Source organism: Bos javanicus, chromosome 6, assembly GCF_032452875.1.
Source record: "Bos javanicus breed banteng chromosome 6, ARS-OSU_banteng_1.0, whole genome shotgun sequence".
Lineage (NCBI taxonomy): Eukaryota > Metazoa > Chordata > Mammalia > Artiodactyla > Bovidae > Bos > Bos javanicus.
The window spans coordinates 59,405,876-59,425,344 of NC_083873.1; positions in this window are offsets into that span (position 1 = coordinate 59,405,876).

Below are 19,469 nucleotides of genomic sequence, written 5' to 3' on the forward strand. Positions count from 1 at the left end.
GGGGTGGGTTGCCATTTCCTTCTCCAGGAGATGAAGTTTAGATGCAAGGAGTTCATTTCTAGTCATATTTCAGAATTATCATTGAACAAAGTATGAAACACAGATAATGACACATATCATATGAAATCACTTATACCTATGTGGAATCTAAAAAAATTATACAAATAAACTAATTTACAAAGCAGAAGTAGACTCACAGACATAGAAAACAAACTTATGAGAATTCCCTGGTGATCCAGTGGTTAAGACTTCAATCCACTGTAGGGAGCATGGGTTCCATCACAGGGGAACTAAAATCCTGCAAGCTGAGCAGTGCATTAAAAAAAGAGAGAGAGAGAACGAGAAAAAAAAAAGAAAAGAAACTTATTACTACCAAAAGGGACAGGGGGGCATAAACTAGGAGTTTGCGATCAACATATACATACATATAACGAAGATCATGGCATTGGGTCCCATCACTTCATGGGAAATAGATGGGGAAACAGTGGAAACAATGTCAGACTTTATTTTTCTGGGCTCCAAAATCACTGCACATGGTGACTGCAGCCATGAAATTAAAAGACGCTTACTCCTTGGAAGGAAAGCTATGACCAACCTAGATAGCATATTGAAAAGCAGAGACATTACTTTGCCAACAAAGGTCCGTCTAGTCAAGGCTATGGTTTTTCCTGTGGTCATGTATGGACGTGAGAGTTGGACTGTGAAGAAGGCTGAGCGCTGAAGAATTGATGCTTTTGAACTGTGGTGTTGGAGAAGACTCTTGAGAGTCCCTTGGACTGCAAGGAGATCCAACCAGTCCATTCTGAAGGAGATCAGCCCTGGGATTTCTTTGGAAGGAATGATGCTAAAGCTGAAACTCCAGTACTTTGGCCACCTCATGCGAAGAGTTAACTCATTGGAAAAGACTCTGATGCTGGGAGGGATTGGGGACAGGAGGAGAAGGGGATGACAGAGGATGAGATGGCTGGATGGCATCACTGACTCGATGGACGTGAGTCTGAGTAAACTCCGGGAGTTGGTGATGGACAGGGAGGCGTGGCGTGCTGCGATTCATGGGGTCGCAAAGAGTCGGACATAACTGAGCAACTGATCTGATCTGATATATAATAGGTAAACAAAGACCTGTCGTGTAGACAGGGAACCATATTCAATATCTTGGCCTATAGTGGAAAATAATCTGAAAAAATATATATATACACATATATATGAGAATCACTTTACTGTACACCTGAAACTAACACACATTGTAAATTACACTTCAATAAAAAAATGGTTAATAAAAATATTTAAAACAAATCATGAAAAGGATTAATTTCTTTATATCTGAAGACTTGGATGTGAAGGGAAAGAGACTTTTCAAGATTTTGAAAATAGGCTTATTGAAGAGAAGCAGGTCTAAAGTCAGGCTGATAATTGAACATGTTGAATCTGAAGTTCCTATGATATATTCAGATGAAGACTGTCTAATAAGCATTTGGGTATATAATTCTGGTACTCCCTGGGAATGTCTAAATTGCGGTTCCAAATTTTAGAGTCATTTTCATACAGATAGTAATTATAAATCATTAGATATATTGAGATTATTCAGGAGCCAGACGGTAAGTATGGAAGAGGATGCTAAAAGAATCAGGGAAGCATCAATGTTTAAGACCTAAAAAGAAAAAAAAGACCCAGTGCAGCCATAAGTAAATAAATAAGAAAGGGAAAAAAGAAAGAAGAGGAACTTGTAAAGAACAACAAGGATCAGCCAGATAAACAGCAGGAATACTGAAGACTCCTTACCATCGTTGTCAAAGAAAGAGGTCAACAGCGTATTGTATTTTGTGTTTTTTTTTGAGATGTCAAGCAAAAAACTGACTTCTGATTATAGGAACACAAAGGTAAGAAGTGACTGAAGTAGGAGGAGATTCTGGGGAGTAGTGAAGATGGAAGTCAGAGTGCAGTGACTTCAAGAGTGAAGATAAGAGGAAATGATGATAGGGAATATAGAATTATTCAAGTGCTTTCAGAACTAAGGACTAAGTGGAAGGAGAATGAAGTATGAGAAATAGTCCTTTTCATACAGGAGAGGGTTGAGGTGTTTAAAGGCTGATAAGAAGGCAATAAAAAGATATTAAAAATACAAGTGAACAGTATACAGATACTCCAAGACTGAAGACAAAAAAAAAAAAAAGCACAAATACTGCATTCTACTTAGTAAATCTCTATCATACTTTTCATGGGTTAGCATGTTCTAATTACTCTATGTGTACACTGCTGCTGCTAAGTCGCTTCAGTCGTGTCCGACTCTGGGCGACCCCATAGACGGCAGCCCACCAGGCCCCGCCGTCCCTGGGATTCTCCAGGCAAGAACACTGGAGTGGGTTGCCATTTCCTCCTCCAGTGCATGAAAATGAAAAGTGAAAGTGAAGTCGCTCAGTTGTGTCCGACTCTTAGCGACCCCATGGACTGCAGCCTACCAGGCTCCTCCGTCCATGGGATTTTCCAGGCAAGAGTACTGGAGTGGGGTGCCATTGCCTTCTCCATGTGTACACTAGGATTCAACAAATGTCTCTATTGTAGACAATGAGAGCCAGGCTTCCTCTCTGTTGGAGAAAAATATTATAAATAAGGAGCAGGGAAAGGCTAGAATTTTCTGACACTAGATGATGTCAGAGTAAACTCATGTCAAATAAACTCATACATAGATAGAAATATAAAAGTGTGTGCATTAATACACATACATAGGATCCCTTAGCTCTGTTCACTAGAAGGGCCTAGGAGCAATAATATCCAGTAGCAATGAGCACATCTAGCATCCAGATGAATTCCTAAGTAACATTCTTTAATAACAGGAACCTGGGGCTCCTCGGGGAAGTGCTTAATTCTAGGGCTGGTGCAGGATGAGTCTGGGATATCTTGTGATACCAGAAAATAAGGGAGTGCTTGCAAAAGGAAGTGGACACATCGAAAGGACACAGAAACTAGCCTGAAGGAGCGCCCAATGACAAAAGTTGAATAACTTGAGAAACAAAATAAATAATAATATTGAATTATAACCCATAAAGTAAAATAAATATCCATGAGTTCATATTGACATAAATATAATTAGATAAATTAGAAAGAAGGAACAACTATTCCTTGCAGAAAATTTTCAATTATTAGGTGTAGAATGAATGAGGGAAATAGCCAATCTATATTAGACAAATACAACAGTAATAATTGTTTCAGGCAAGAGCCATCGATAGATGGTAAAGTTAGATGGTGAAAGTTTGAGGAAAGATGGGATTTTTGCATAGTCTCAAAGTAACTTCCTCAAGATACTTATCAATATAAAGGAAAGAAAATGGTAACTTTACTACCTGGTAGATATTAACTTAACCAAGTGATCAAGATTAATACCACCAGTAATAAGATGTACTGATATCATGCATCTTCTGATAGGTGTTTAAAACATACTATGGCCTATATGTTGGTGGTTGTTGTTAAGCCACTAAGTTGTGTACAATTCTTTGTGACCCCATGGACTGTAGCCCGCAAACTTCCCCTGTCCATGGGATTTCCCAGGCAAGAATACTGCAGTGGGTTGCCATTTCCTTCTCTAGGGGATCTTCCAACCCAGGGATGGAACCTGGGTCTCCTGCATTGCAGGTGGATTCTTTATAGCTGAGCCACAAGGGAACCCCATCTATGTGGTATTTTTGCCCAAAATGCACAACTTTAATCTAATTATTAGAACATATCAGAGAAACCCCTTCCCTGTTGGCTCAGAGGGTAAAGAATCTGCCTACAATGCAGGAGACCCAGGTTTGATTCCTGGTCGGGAAGATTCCCTGGAGGAGGGAATGGCTACCCACTCCAGTATTCTTGCCTGGAGAATTCCATCAACAGAGGAGCCTGGCAGGCTACACTGTGGACTTGCAAAGGAGCTGGACACCACTGAGTGACTGAGCACACATACACACAGTTTAGTTAACAGTACTGTAGCAGCGTTAATGTCCAGTTTTGTTCATTGAACTATGGTTATTTAGATTGTTAATACTGGAGACAGCTTGGGTGAAGGGTACATATGAACTCTGTTCTATTTTTGTAATTTTCTGTAAGTCCAAAACTATTTCAAACCAAAAAGTTAAAAAATAAATAAAGATGAGTGGTGGGATCTAGAAAACAAGGGGAAAAGTAGCCTTAGGAGGTAAAGCTATGCTGCTCCCATGGAACCAGGAGGGCTAGCAGAAAGCATGAGTGGCCATGTAGGTAGGTTTACTGGCCTGCTGGCAGGAAGCTGATGGAGTTCTTCAAGGGAAGACCACCGCTGTATCCTCAATACCCACTACCTGCATGCGTGTGTGCATGTGAGCTCAGTCGCTTTACTCGTGTGGGACTCTGCAACCCCACGGGCTGTAACCTGCTAGGTTCCTCTGTCCATGGGATTCTCCAGGCAAGAATACTGGAGTGCATTGCTGTGCCCTCCTCCAGGGGATTTTCCCAGTCCAGGGATTGAACCCGTGTCTCTTGCATTGCAGGCAGATTCTTTACCTGCTGAGCCACCAGGGAAGCCCCTATCCCCACCAGAAGGCCTGCCATAGAGTAATGACTCATATATTTAGTGAACTGAACAGGTTTGGGTTTCAGTCATGATTGCATCATGATTATATCACAATTTCTAGATATGAGCTTAGGAAAATTACTTCTCTCTGTGCCTCCATTTCCTGTGAAAATGGGGACAATAATCCCAGTCATTGAGTCAGAAACTAATCAGATCAGATCAGTCGCTCAGTCCTGTCCGACTCTTTGCGACCCCATGAATCGCAGCACGCCAGGCCTCCCTGTCCATCACCAACTCCGGAGTTCACTCAGACTCACGTCCATCGAGTCAGTGATGCCATCCAGCCACCTCATCCTCTGTCGTCCCCTTCTCCTCCTGTCCCCAATCCCTCCCAGCATCAGAGTCTTTTCCAATGAGTCAACCCTTCGCATGAGGTGGCCAAAGTACTGGAGTTTCAGCATCATTCCTTCCAAAGAAATCCCAGGACTGATCTTCTTCAGAATGGACTGGTTGGATCTCCTTGCAGTCCAAGGGACTCTCAAGAGTCTTCTCCAACGCCACAGTTCAAAAGCATCAATTCTTTGGCACTCAGCCTTCTTCACAGTCCAACTCTCACATCCATACATGACCACAGGAAAAACCATAGCCTTGACTAGACGGACCTTTGTTGGCAAAGTAATGTCTCTGCTTTTCAATATGCTATCTAGGTTGGTCATAACTTTCCTTCCAAGGAGTAAGTGTCTTTTAATTTCATGGCTGCAGTCACCATCTGCAGTGATTTTGGAGCCCAGAAAAATAAAGTCTGACATTGTTTCCACTGTTTCCCCATCTATTTCCCATGAAGTGGTGGGACCAGATGCCATGATCTTCGTTTTCTGAATGGTGAGCTTTAAGCCAACTTTTTCACTCTCCTCTTTCACTTTCATCAAGAGGCTTTTGAGTTCCTCTTCACTTTATGCCATAAGGGTGGTGTCATCTGCATATCTGAGGTAATTGATATTTGTCCCGGCAATCTTGATTCCAGCTTGTGTTTCTTCCAGTCCAGCGTTTCTCATGATGTACTCTGCATATAAGTTAAATAAACAGGGTGACAATATACAGACTTGACGAATTCCTTTTCCTATTTGGAACCAGTCTGTTGTTCCATGTCCAGTTCTAACTGTTGCTTCCTGACCTGCATACAAATTTCTCAAGAGGCAGATCAGGTGGTCTGGTATTCCCATCTCTTTCAGAATTTTCCACAGTTTATGGTGATCCACACAGTCAAAGGCTTTGGCATAGTCAACAAAGCAGAAATAGATGTTTTTCTGGAACTCTCTTGCTTTTTCCATGATCCAGCAGATATTGGCAATTTGATCTCTGGTTCCTCTGCCTTTTCTAAAACCAGCTTGAACATCAGGAAGTTCACAGTTCACATATTGCTGAAGCCTGGCTTGGAGAATTTTGAGCATTACTTTACTAGTGTGTGAGATGAGTGCAATTGTGCGGTAGTTTGAGCATTCTTTGGCATTGCCTTTCTTTGAGATTGGAATGAAAACTGACCTTTTCCAGTCCTGTGGCCACTGCTGAGTTTTCCAAATTTGCTGGCATATTGAGTGCAGCACTTTCACAGCATCATCTTTCAGGATTTGGAATAGTTCAACTGGAATTCCATCACGTCCACTAGCTTTGTTCGTAGTGATGCTTTCTAAGGCCCACTTGACTTCACATTCCAGGATGTCTGGCTCTAGGTCAGTGATCACACCATCATGATTATCTGGGTCGTGAAGATCTTTTTGTACAGTTCTTCTGTGTATTCTTGCCATCTCTTCTTAATATCTTCTGCTTCTGTTAGGTCCATACCATTTCTGTCCTTTATCGAGCTCATCTTTGCATGAAATGTTCCTTTGGTATCTCTGATTTTCTTGAAGAGATCCCTAGTCTTTCCCATTCTGTTGTTTTCCTCTATTTCTTTGCATTGATTGCTGAGGAAGGCTTTCTTATCTCTTCTTGCTATTCTTTGGAACTCTGCATTCAGATGCTTATATCTTTCCTTTTCTCCTTTGCTTTTCGCTTCTCTTCTTTTCACAGCTATTTGTAAGGCCTCCCCAGACAGCCATTTTGCTTTTTTGCATTTCTTTTCTATGGGAATTATCTTGATCCTTGTCTCCTGTACAATGTCACGAACCTCATTCCATAGTTCATCAGGCACTCTATCTATCAGATCTAGGCCCTTAAATCTATTTCTCACTTCCACTGTATAATCATAAGGGATTTGATTTAGGTCATACCTGAATGGTCTAGTGGTTTTCCCTACTTTCTTCAATTTAAGTCTGAATTTGGCAATAAGGAGTTCATGGTCTGAACCACAGTCAGCTCCTGGTCTTGTTTTTGCTGACTGTATAGAGCTTCTCCATCTTTGGCTGCAAAGAATATAATCAGTCTGATTTCGGTGTATTCACAAAAATCTGTTTCCTTTTCTTCCTGGACATGCAGCTAGATAATCCTTTGCAGCCTCCAATTATATTAGGCACATACTGACTGGCACATTACTGGCTCTCAATATATGTTTAATGAGACATATATAACTGCTGACGTATTCCATTATAAATTTTGTTGTGAAAAAAAAATTTTTTTTGTTGTGTCACCAGTTCTTCCTTATCTTGATCCAGGTTGACATCTTGTCTGGCCATGGAGGTAGTTAAACCAAATGAAAATTTCCTGTGGATTATTTGTTGTAAAGAATATGATTTGTTTTACACAGAACTAGTAATAATTTCCCCTTAATTATATGCCATGAAGAAAAGCAAGCATTCTTAATCCCATGACATTGGGTAGAACTGGAGGAAAACAATAGTTGTGGAAAATTTTGCCAGAGTATTTCTTCCTTCGCCCCCCATTTATTATAATTTAAGAATACACTATTATCAGTAGTTTGAAGGATGTTGTGATTAGAGGATGGGGAAATTGAACTGCAGCTCACAAAAACTTGCTGACGACTGAGGTGGAGTCCTCTAGGGTTGCCTTAGATTACACCATCAATGATACAGATTTTTTTGGCCATGTCGAGAGGCATGAGGGATCTTAGTTTCTTGAGTAGGGATGGAAACTGTGTGCCCTGCAGTTGAAGCTCAGAGTCCTAACCACTGGACTGTCAGGGAATTCCCAATGGTTCATATTTTGAACCTCAACTTTTCTAGTTCAACAACACAGTCAAGTCAGTTAAATGAATGAGTTAAATCCATGAATTCTCATGCCAACAAATTTCTTGTGAAAATAATATGTAAAACAGGATGCTTTAATTTACAATGATAACTGTAACCAGAGAGCAGGTTGTATGCCTTATCAGCTGCTTGATACACTCTTTCTTGGTAGGAAAATAGGGGAGGCCATATAGCTATAATTGGTCTTCCCAGGTGGCGCCTGTCATAAAGAACCCTTCTGCCAATGCAGGAGATGCAGGTTCAATCCTTGCGTCGGCAAGATCCCCTGGAGGAGGGCATGGCAATCCACTGAAGAATTCTTCCCTGGAGAATCTCATGGAAAGAGGAGCCTGGTGGGCTGCAGTCCAGTGGGTCGCAAAGTGTCGGGCATGACTGAAGCAACTTAGCATGCATGCACCCATAGTTATAATCAGAAAGTTTCCTGGTAAAATGAAATCTGGAGCAAGAAAAATTAGATGGGTGAACTTCTAGTTTTTATTTTAAAAAATGTATTTGTTTTTGGCTGCACTGGGTCTTCATTGCTGTGCTCGGGCTTTCTCTAGTTTTGGTGGTGGTGGAGGCTACTCTTCATTGCAGTGTGAAGGCTTCTCACTGCAGTGGCTTCTTGTGTGGTGGAGCACAGGGTCTAGGTGGGAGGGCTCAGTACTTGTGGACCACTAGCTGCCTGGACGCATGTAGAATCTTCCTAGACCAGGGATCCAACCCTGGCAGGTGAACTCTTAACCACTGGACCACTAGGAAAGTCCTAGATGGGTATTCATAAAGGCCAGGATTACCAAATTATAGTAAGTGAACACAATCATTTCAGTAGTAAGAAAATGCTTGCTAAGAGAGGTTTGCTTTTCTCTACCAATATTTTCTTTTATATGAACTGAACTGGGAAAGGTGTAACTCCTAGCTTCCTATTCCTTTACCCATCCAGGAGTGGAGAAAGTAACATCTGATAGGTAAATTCAGGAAGAATGACTGAAGCATGGTTGCCTGATTTCTTGTCTTCTCTCCTGAAAGTAAGGCTGCTCAGAGAGTACGTGCTTATTCCAGGATTTAAGATTTACTTCATCCAGTGTGTTGCCCAGGGCTAATTTCTCCATTAGGCACAGTGGGCCCAGTGTCTAGGAGTCAGGATAGTTTCAGGGGCCCTGAAAATGTTTTGATTCAATTTAAAATGAGAAGGAAAAAAAAAATGAACTTGTAAGCCAATGAAAATGTTTTAATACATAGTATTAATATATTTTTATCTATATCAGTGCAGTCCCTTGGACTGCAAGGAGATCCAACCAGTCCGTTCTGAAGATCAGCCCTGGGATTTCTTTGGAAGGAATGATGCTAAAGCTGAAACTCCAGTACTTTGGCCACCTCATGCGAAGAGTTGACTCATTGGAAAAGACTCTGATGCTGGGAGGGATTGGGGGCAGGAGGAGAAGGGGACGACAGAGGATGAGATGGCTGGATGGCATCACTGACTCGATGGACGTGAGTCTGAGTGAACTCCGGGAGTTGGTGATGGACAGGGAGGCCTGGTGTGCTGCGATTCATGGGGTCGCAAAGAGTCGAATACGACTGAGCAACTGAACTGAACTGAACTATATCAGTGCAGTCATAAAATGTGGCTTTAATTTTTTTTTTTTAAATGATAGTAGGTAGCCATAAAGGCAGAAATGCCATGCAAGACTCTTTGTGGACCTGTGCTGTCTGTGCAACAGAGTAGGGAATTCTACCTAATTGAGGGATTTGCGTGACAGGTCAGTTTGGTTCTCATGAGCTGCAGCCTGCAGTTGGTCCTTATCAGTTCAAGGAGATATTTGATCCCTCATTTACCTTACACTTGACCTTTATTCTCAATTTAGACAGAGGAGAGCAGTGCTATTTACTGAGCTCCCTGAAGACTCCAACATCAATCACAGGAATATATATTTATTGAATTAAGTGGAAGCAGACTGGGGAATTTGTGTACTGAGCAGGGTTACTCTGATCAATGTTGGTCACTTTCTGAGAAATTACTGTTACTTAACTTCCCATTTCTATGTTCTATGCAAATCAAATTCTTCTATATTTTGGAATCAGTCAAAAGAAAATGAAGAAACTCATTGACATCATCCTACAAATTATCCTGATTCGGAACAGGCTTTTTGAGTGATCCATCAAAGCAAATAATGAGAAATTCCATTAACAAATGTCCAATATAGGGTATATTTTGAAATACTCGCATACATTCTGTATGGAACCCCAAGTAAACTCTGGAACTATTTTATACATGGAAAAGTCACTTAGGTGATATTACATTCAGAGAGCAAGTTGGAATGACAACGTTTCCCTAGGAATGATAAATGGTTTTTCTAGGAAAATAATGATATTTATTTTTCCTTCTCTAGTTTACTTGATTAAAACTCTAGATATTGCTTTAAGTTTTAAAGTGATAAGAGTTTCGGTTCTTCTCCCAGCTGTTGAAATTTTTAGCTAACTACAATTTTATTTTTAAAATTTATTTATATTAAAATTTTTTCTTCCTTTTTTGGTTTAAAATTTTTTTAAATTTTCATTTATGTATGCTGACTTCAATTTTAAAATTAACTGAAGCTCATTATAAATGGATCAAAATGAGAAAAACAGATAATCCTTTCAAGTTCAGTTAAAAAATAAACTAATATTTATCAAGCACCTGATATATATTAAGCATTTTCTTAGCTATTTTCATTCATATTGTCTCATTTAATTCTTAAAATGGTCCTCTAAGGTTATCATCCTTATCCTCACTTTACTAATTGAGGAAACTGAGGTTGGGGGAGTTAAATGTCTTTGTAGAGCTCATATATTAATGACATGGCAGAACTGAAAATGGGAACCAAGTTTAAAAGCCCATATTGCCAGTAGACGTGTACAGACGGCCATCCATGTGTCAGTCTGGGGATGCCCTCTGGGAGTCACACTGGGGACAGGATGGGGTGAGGAACCAAGATGCTTGGGATCACAACCTTCAATTCCTGTGGTGGTTTCAACTGTAGACTTTCAAAGTTGCTCTTTTATAATAAAAAATAAAGTAAGCCCATATTATTTTCCATGTCATCATCCTACTCCTCTTAGTGGAAAATAACAATGATGATGCTTTATACCTGTATGTCTTACCTCAGCAAAATTACAAAACTCCTTAAGGACAGGGCCTGTGTCTTATATTTTACAATACCCTTGATAATAAATTCTCAAGAAATATTGAGAAAGAATAAAGAATAGCTCCTGGTAGTTAAATAATGGTATTTAACTTTTCAATGGGATTTTAATGACAGAAATAAACTGTGCTCTTCTACATCTTAGTACTTACATATAATTATTTTGACATTTTACATGAGAGATAATTTCATCATCCTGTTTAAATTCACCCTATATAAATGGTACATAAACATTTGTGAAGCGTCTATGCTGCCATCCTTGGAATGTGCATTATGTCACCACGCTCAGATAAACTATATTTAGCCTCATTTGCAAGCTGTTGAACTCTAAGAGTTGCTCTGTAAATGCATTCTGGGCCTTCTATGAATTTTCTGAAGTATTTCCTAGTTTTGCAGTACTAGGAAGAATGATATAAATAGTAAAATGATAGTTCTACCTATAGATTTGAAAATGTGAACAAAGAAATGGACACTGCTTTCTGAAAGGGTAAGTGTCAATGTATTAACTAGCCCTAAGTCTTGGAAACTCATATTTGAATATGCTCAATTAATGACACCCATGTCCCTTCACCATAGGATTGATGCTCTTGCCCTGTTCCCCAGTGCCTTTTCTATCAAAATACAAATCAGCCTAAAAATGTTCCACAATCTTCAAACTGCATCCTAACTAGAAAAAGTTAAGAACTTATCTCTCAGGCAGGCTATCAGGAAACACTGAGAAGTCTCAGTTCTCAGGCAGGAAACTGAGAGGAAAGTCTAGCAGGTGGAATGTGTTACTTGGCTTCAGGCCTCGTTTATATTTTCCATCAGCAAACACCACCTTAGCTTTGGGTGAAGGTCTTTCAGAATGCCCTGAACTTGTTCACTTATCCTCTTCAATTTGAGAGATTTAAAGAAAACAGTATAAACTTTAAGAGCCCAAATGGATTTCATTATAAAGAACTTCACATTTCATTTTAACAAGAATTTACAGAAAACCTACTACAAAAGTTAAACTCTTTTTGATGCCACTATAATAATTAAACTCTTTGGATCAGAGAACAACTTAGGTTAGCTTAGGACGAAAAAAGGAGATTTATTATAAGAACATAGGAAAGTTGAAGGTATCACATTCCCTGATTTAAAACTATAAATATATAGTATATTTATATACTATAAGCAAACAGTATAGTCAACAGTATACTGGCACAAAAACAGATGAATAGATCAGTGGAACAGAATCAGAGAGCCCAGAAATGAGCCCACACTTAGATGATTAATTCATCTACGACAAAGGAGACAAGTAATGGGGAAATGACAACTTCTTCAGTAAATGGTGTTGGGAAAATGAGACAGTTACTTGCAAAATGATAAAAGTGATCTGCTTTATCACACCACATTAAAAAAAAAAAACACCTCAAAATGGATTAAATACTTAACACCTGAAACCATAAAATTCCCAGAAGAAAACATATGCAATATGATCTTTGACATGGTCTTAGAAATATTTTTTTGTATCTGCCTTCTCAGGCAAGGGAAACAAAAGCAAAAATAAACAAATGGGACTATATCAAACTAAAAAGTTTTTGCACATGAAGGGAACTATCATAAGAAGAAAAGGTCAGCTACTGAATGCGAGAAGTCATTTGTAAACAATATATCTGATAAGGGGTTAATATGCACAATATTCAAAGAGTTCATAAAACTCAACATCAAAAAACCAAACAACCTGATTAAAAAATGGGCAGAGGACCCGAGCAGACATTTTCCCAAAGACAGATGACCGGCAGGTACATGAAAAGATGCTCAACATCACTAATCATCAGGGAAATGCAAGTCAAAACCATAGTGAGACATCACCTCACACCTGTCAGAATGGCTATTATCAAAAAGAACAAATATTGGCAAGAATGTGAAGAAAAGGGTAGTTGGAAATGTAAATTGGTGCAGCCACTATGGAACACAGTATGGAGGTTCCTCAAAAAATTAAAAATAGAACTATCACATGAGCCAGCAATTACACACTTCTGGGTATTTTGCCAAAGAAAACAAAAATCCTAATTCAAGAAAATGCATCACCCCCATGTTAACTGCAGCATTATTCACAAAAGCCAAGTATGGAAACAACCTAAGTATTCATGGATAAATGAATGGATATACTACATGTGTCTGTATACATACAATGGAATTGTTACCCAGAAAGAAAAGTGAAATCTTATTTCCTACAATGTGGATGGGCCTTGAGTGTATTATGCTAAGTGCAGTAAGTTAGATATGACTTCACTTATATGTGGAATCCAAAAAGCAAAACAAATTAACAAATACAACAAAACAGAAAGACCCATCAATACAGAGAGCAATAGGTGATTGTCTGAGGGATTGAGGATGGGGGTGAGGGGGTAAGTGAAATAGGTGAGGGAGATTAAGAGATACAAACTTCCAGGTGCAAAATAAGTGAGTCACGGAGATAAAATTTAAGTATGGGGAATACACTCAATACTGCAATATCTTTGTGTGGTGATCGATGGTAACTAGAATTACTGTGGTGAGCATTTTGTAATGTAAAGAAATATCATACCACTGTGTCGCGCTCCAGGAACTAACAGTGTTACTAAGTCAATTATGGGGCCTCCCAGGTGGCAGTAGTGATAAAGAATCTGCCTGCCAATGCAGGAAACGGGGGTTCTATCTCTGCGTCAGAAGATCCCCTGGAGTAGGAAATGGCAACCCACTCCAGTATTCTTGCCTGGAAAATCTCATGGACAGAGGAGCCTGGCGGGCCACAGTCCACGGGGTCACCAAGAGTCAGACACACACACACACAATTATACTTAAACAAACAAACTCATGGAAAATAAGATCTAATTTGCGGTTACCAAAGGCAGGGGTTGGGGGAAGGAAGAACTGGATGAAGGTGGTCAAAAGGTACAAATTTCTAGTTGTAAGATAAATACAACTAGTATGATGTACAACATGATTAATATAATTAACATTGGTGTATGTTACATATAATAGTTGTTACAAAAGTAAATCCTAAATTCTCATCACAAGGAAAAAATATTTTTTTCTTTTATTTTCTATCTATAGGAGATGATGAATGTCTGTTATATTTACTGTGGTAATCATTTCATGATGTAAGTCATTATGCTGTACACTTTAAACGTGTACAATTATATCTCAATAAAACTGGAAGAAAAAAAAGGAATATAGGAATGTTTTAAAAGAAACCAAGTGGAGGGATGCAGCTGGCTCCAGGAAAGACTAGAACCAAACTGTTGCGAGCCCAGACAATATTTTCTCCCCAATCCCTCTTGTCTGCATATCCAATCCCTCTTGTCTGCTTATCCGCTTCAGTCTTCTTTCTAGGTCAGCTTCCTTTGCTCCCCAGGCTTCATGCAGAATATAGTTGCCCTCAACTCCTGAGTTAACCCCACACTGGCTTAGTTGCACAAAGAAACTGCATCTCTCTAGGATCCCAAATATCTTACTCCTACTTATTTTCTTGAATAGCAAATAGATTCTTTTGGTTCCAAAAAGATACAGTGAAAACTCTTTCCAGCCTCTTCCCTCTGGCTACTCAGTTCCCTTTCTCAAGTTTGCTCCATCTCCTTCCAGAGAAATTTTATGTATATGTGATAACATCTGTCTACCTATTCTCCTATTCCCATTTTTTTTTTTAATATGATGGCAGCATAGCATAAACTTTTTTCACTGAGCAATTTATCCTGGAGATTGTACAGAATCAGCACTCAGAGAATGCCATCATTCTTTTATAGAATTCCAAAATTTGGAATTTAATGCTGCAATAGAAAATCAGAAGTATGTTTATAATTTGTGTATGGTACATAATCTCCAGTATTCTTGCCTGGAGAATCCCAGGGACGGAGGATCCTGGTGGGCTGCTCTCCACAGGGTCGCACAGAGTTGGACATGACTGAAGCGACTTAGTAGCAGCAGCAGCAGCATAGTACATAATACATGTATATATAATATATACATTTTGGGGAGCCTTTTTATGCTTTGCCCAGTTTTTCTTCTGTTGGGTTATTGGTCTTCTTAAAATTGATTTCCAAGTGTTTGTATATTAGAGGAAACAGTCCTTTGTCTCTGATATGAATTGTGCTATTATTCATCATTTTTCCTTTGATTTTACTAATGCTAATTTTTTATTTTGTCTCAATCCTAAAATTTTCCAGGAAGGGGCTATTAGATTAAGACACCCACCCCTGGTTCATTAACTATGGCCAGGGAAGTGAAGTCATTTTTTAATATCCTGAAGTCCACCCTATAGAATGAGGGCAAGTAAAGCTAAAGGGGAAATTGTGAGCTAGGAGGTACGCTAAAAGGCGTCTATACATTTCAATGTTTAGAGGACATTTTCAAGTCACTGGAGTTATTTCTTATCTAGGGGAAAAGAGTTTTGATGAAGATATATACCAACAGTCATCATTGGGACTGAGTAAGAGAGATATACACAGATTGCTATGGTCTTAGAGGAAGTAGTAATTCATTATATTTGAGGTACCTTGGAAAACTACAGGAGAAAAGACATTTAAACTAGATTTGTAAAGAATGTGCACATGTGCTCAGTCCTCAGTCATATCCGACTCGTTGTGACCACATGGATCATAACCCATCAGGCTCCTCTGTCCACAGGATTCTCTAGGCAAGAATTCTGGAGCGAGTTGCCATTTCCTCCCCCAGGGGATCTTCCTCACCCAGGGATCAAACCCATGTCTTCTGCGCCAACACTGCAGGTCAATTCTTTACCATGGAGCCACCTGGGAAGCCCAGAAATGAAAATGAACGATGAAGTTACCCAATGACTCAACATCATTGGAAGTAGGATGTGTCTGACTGTCACAAGTGGAAAAGTAATGCAACTGACAGAAAGATGTCAACAGGTATGATTATAGGATGTAACATTTCCTTACTGGTAAATCATATGAAATTTCACAGTTACACAAAGCTAGAGCTACCACAATACGCTTCTGGACTGAAGCGTGGCTTCCTATGAAAATTACTCACAAAGACACAGTACTGTGCTTACCATCACATTTACAAAAGGATTATCCCAAGCACAAGGAAGCTGTCTTTGCCATCTATTCTGTAGTTCTTATTCTCTTAGGTGTTTTATTTTTTTTAATATTCTCTGTTGCCAATTCCTTTTCTACCTTTCCCTGTTAAGTCTGGAGACTGCCTGACTGGTACTCTGGTCATCCACTTATGGAGAAACTAGGTAAAGCAAAGATACAGTTCTTGAGAGCACCCCTCAGTGGATCTAGGCTTGAGGTCTTGAAGTCCATTTCTGTAGAAGGGGCAGGATTTGGAAGCTACACTAAGGGATTTGGTTTTTCTGTTTGTCAGTTATTGTTATTTTTTCAACAGAGATTGATTTCTCCGCTACCCTCCTTACCTCCCCACTTACTATAGCTTGAGGTATAGTATGACTGAAAAAATTGTACAGAAAGTGTACAACATAATTTGATATAGGTATAGGTACATTGTGAAATGCGTTATCACAATTAATACATCCCTTTACTTCTCATAGTTGTATGTGTGTGCTGAGACCACTTAAGATCTATTCTCTTGGCAAATTTCAACTCTTAAAGTTATCTCCTTAGTTCTTAGTATTTTATTCCTTCCTTTAAGATATGTTTCCTCACTATTTTTAAAGCAGCACTTTATGCCTGCCTTTTTATACATAAATAATTGCACAAAGAAAATTACTTCTTTTCATGATTGAATCCACCAATATCTGCAAGTAATAACTATCATCTATTGAGCTTTTACTTTTACATGCTTTCATTATTTTAATTAATCATAAAATAGATATGAATGAATGTATTTGACAGATGCGAAAACTGAGTTTTAGAGGGTTTAAAGTAATTTTCCCACGGTCACAGAACTTGTAGCTCCTGTTTAGTGTGGTAAAGAAATTTTTTTGTAAAGATAAGCCCATTGATATTATTTACTTTAGATAATGGCAATATAACTCACTATCCAGTTTCTATCAGATTTAAAATGTAAAAACACAGGAATTCCACCATATGTTGGTTTTTACTTGTTAGTAAAATTCTTGCAAAATGTTATTCTGTTGAGTTGGGAATGAAAACAAGTATTTGTCAGTCATCACATTAAAAAAAAAAAAAAATCCTGAGACCGACTTTCTTTTGATTTGCCATACACTGTGCCATGGAGTAATGGTCATTCTTTTACTCATCAAATGTCCAAGGGGTGCTCTGTATAAGGGTCTGAGTTTGGTAATGAGGAATACAAGGCTGAATGGGAAACAGAACCTATCTTCAAGAAATTGATGACTTACTAAGGGAGATTATAAATATGCTGTGCTGTGTTGTGCTTAGTTGTATCTGACTCTTTGCAACCCCATGGACTGTAGCCTGCCAGGGGGATTCTCCAGGCAAGTATACTGGAGCAGGTTGCCATGCCCTCCTCCAGGGGATCTTCCCGACCCAGGGATCGAATCTAGGTCTCTCACATTGCAGGCAGGTTCTTTACCATCTGAGCCACCAGGGAAGACCATAAATATGCAAATAATTATAATTAAGCCGAAAGCTCACAAATTCAAAGCATAGAAATGCAAAGGTGGCATTGATTATTTGTGACTGAGATGAAATCACACGTTCTAAACATAAGCATGCTTAGAATTTAGCCATTAAACAGATCAAAGATGCTTTAGATAAATATAAAATATTTGTTTATAATAAATTACAAAATTTATTACAAAAATCTGAGAAATTTAAAAAAATGTAAATTTTATTATTTCCTTAAAGGCTGGTCTTTCATCTAAAGAAATGCCAGGGTTCATCTTATTTATCTAAAAGATTAAGCAGTAGTATTTCACCATTCTTCATATTCACCTAGCATTTTAGAGAATTAAATATTGTAACAAAACCAACAGGAAGATTACAGAGAGCAGAATGTGACCAGGAGTAGCACCTTGCTATTTAAGTTACATCAAGATACTCAATAATTCAAAGATTCTTAAATTTCTTCTTTAGAATTAAAAGATACACGATCTGAAATAAGAATAGCCTGATAAACAATCCGTTTATCCAATGTTTTAACCTAATGCTTATGTCTCACTCTTTAAAAGATGTGTTGTACTTTTCCTATTGGCTTAGAATTTAAACCAATAAGGAAGGAGGGAATCTTTATAAATATTCACAAACGAAGGCTAGCATTGTGAATGTTGAGTAAAGACTGCTTTGTTCCTTATTAGAGTCTGATTTTCTGAACTTTTATTTATGTTTTTCTTTCATTGATATACTAAGCAAACACTTCCCCCCGCTTTCTTCCTGGGTGATGATATGTTTTCCAGTGTTAAGAATACTTTACTTCTTATTGTTCAGACCTAAGAATGTGATAAATCCTTAACAATGATCAAAGGAAAAAACAAGAAATGCCAGTTTTTAGTATCGTGCTGAACATATTTCATATGAACAAAATTAACTTTCTAGATTTGTTTGAAGTTTATAATTACTAGGATTCTTTCATTCCTCAAGTGGCATATAACACTGTTATTAGTCTCTTTTAATGGCTGTTAGGAGGCAACATAATGTTAAGGTTATATAGATATTGCGATTTGGGGTACTTTGTTAACATTTTTGTGTTTCGAAATTAATAAAAGCAATAACAGAGGTATTTGCATTGTAATTTCTAAACAGGGGCTCAGGGAAACTTTTCAAAAATACAAAAATCACACAAAGGGGGGGTAGAAATCCTTCCCAGTGTGGTTGGTTTCATTAGAAAATTGACCATCCCGAGATCTCTGCTTAAATATTTCGAGATTCTAAAAAAAAAAAAAACCCTAGAATGTTTTCTTTAGTTAAGTGTTCCAATTAGACCTAAATGAAGATAAAAATTCACTTACATTTCCTCCCAAATTTCCATTCAGTTTAAAGCAATTACTATAACAACATCGACAGACTGTCTCTTCCATGTCTGTCCGGGGACTATTTCGTTTCTCTACGAAAAACACTGACGACGGAACAAAAAGTAATTGCAAAGAGAAGGGAACAGAGGGCGGGGCAAAAACCGAATTTAACCATAATCACCACTATCAGAAAACAAGGGGGAAAAAATTCGTGTACCCCAAAACACTGAACATTTCACGATAGAACACATAGCAGGAAACCAAGGAAGGTAGAATTTAGGAGGAAAAAAAAAATGGAGCAGGCTTGGGTGACAGTCTAACAACACAGAGATCGCAAAAGCGAAGAAAACCTCCTTCCTTTTTCTCGGCACCTGAAAACTGAAGCTCTAAGCAGGGCAAAGGTCAGCGCCTGCGGTCCTACGTTGCAAACAAGCTCTGTTTTTTTGTGCTTCCATCAGCTTGTTCAGAAGGCACATGGGCCGCGCCGGTTGGTGCTAGGCAGACCTCCGTCCCTGCCGCGACCGCGGCCAACCTCTTTGTCTCCCGGCTCCAAAGCGGCCACGCTGCGTCCGACTCCCGAGCGCGCAGAGGGGCAGCGGGCCGCGCGCCCGGAAACCTCCCGCGGACAGCTCGGCGCGCGCGGAGGCGGGGTTCGCGCGCCAGCCGCCGCCGTGGCCTCGCTCGCCCAGAGTCAACTGCCC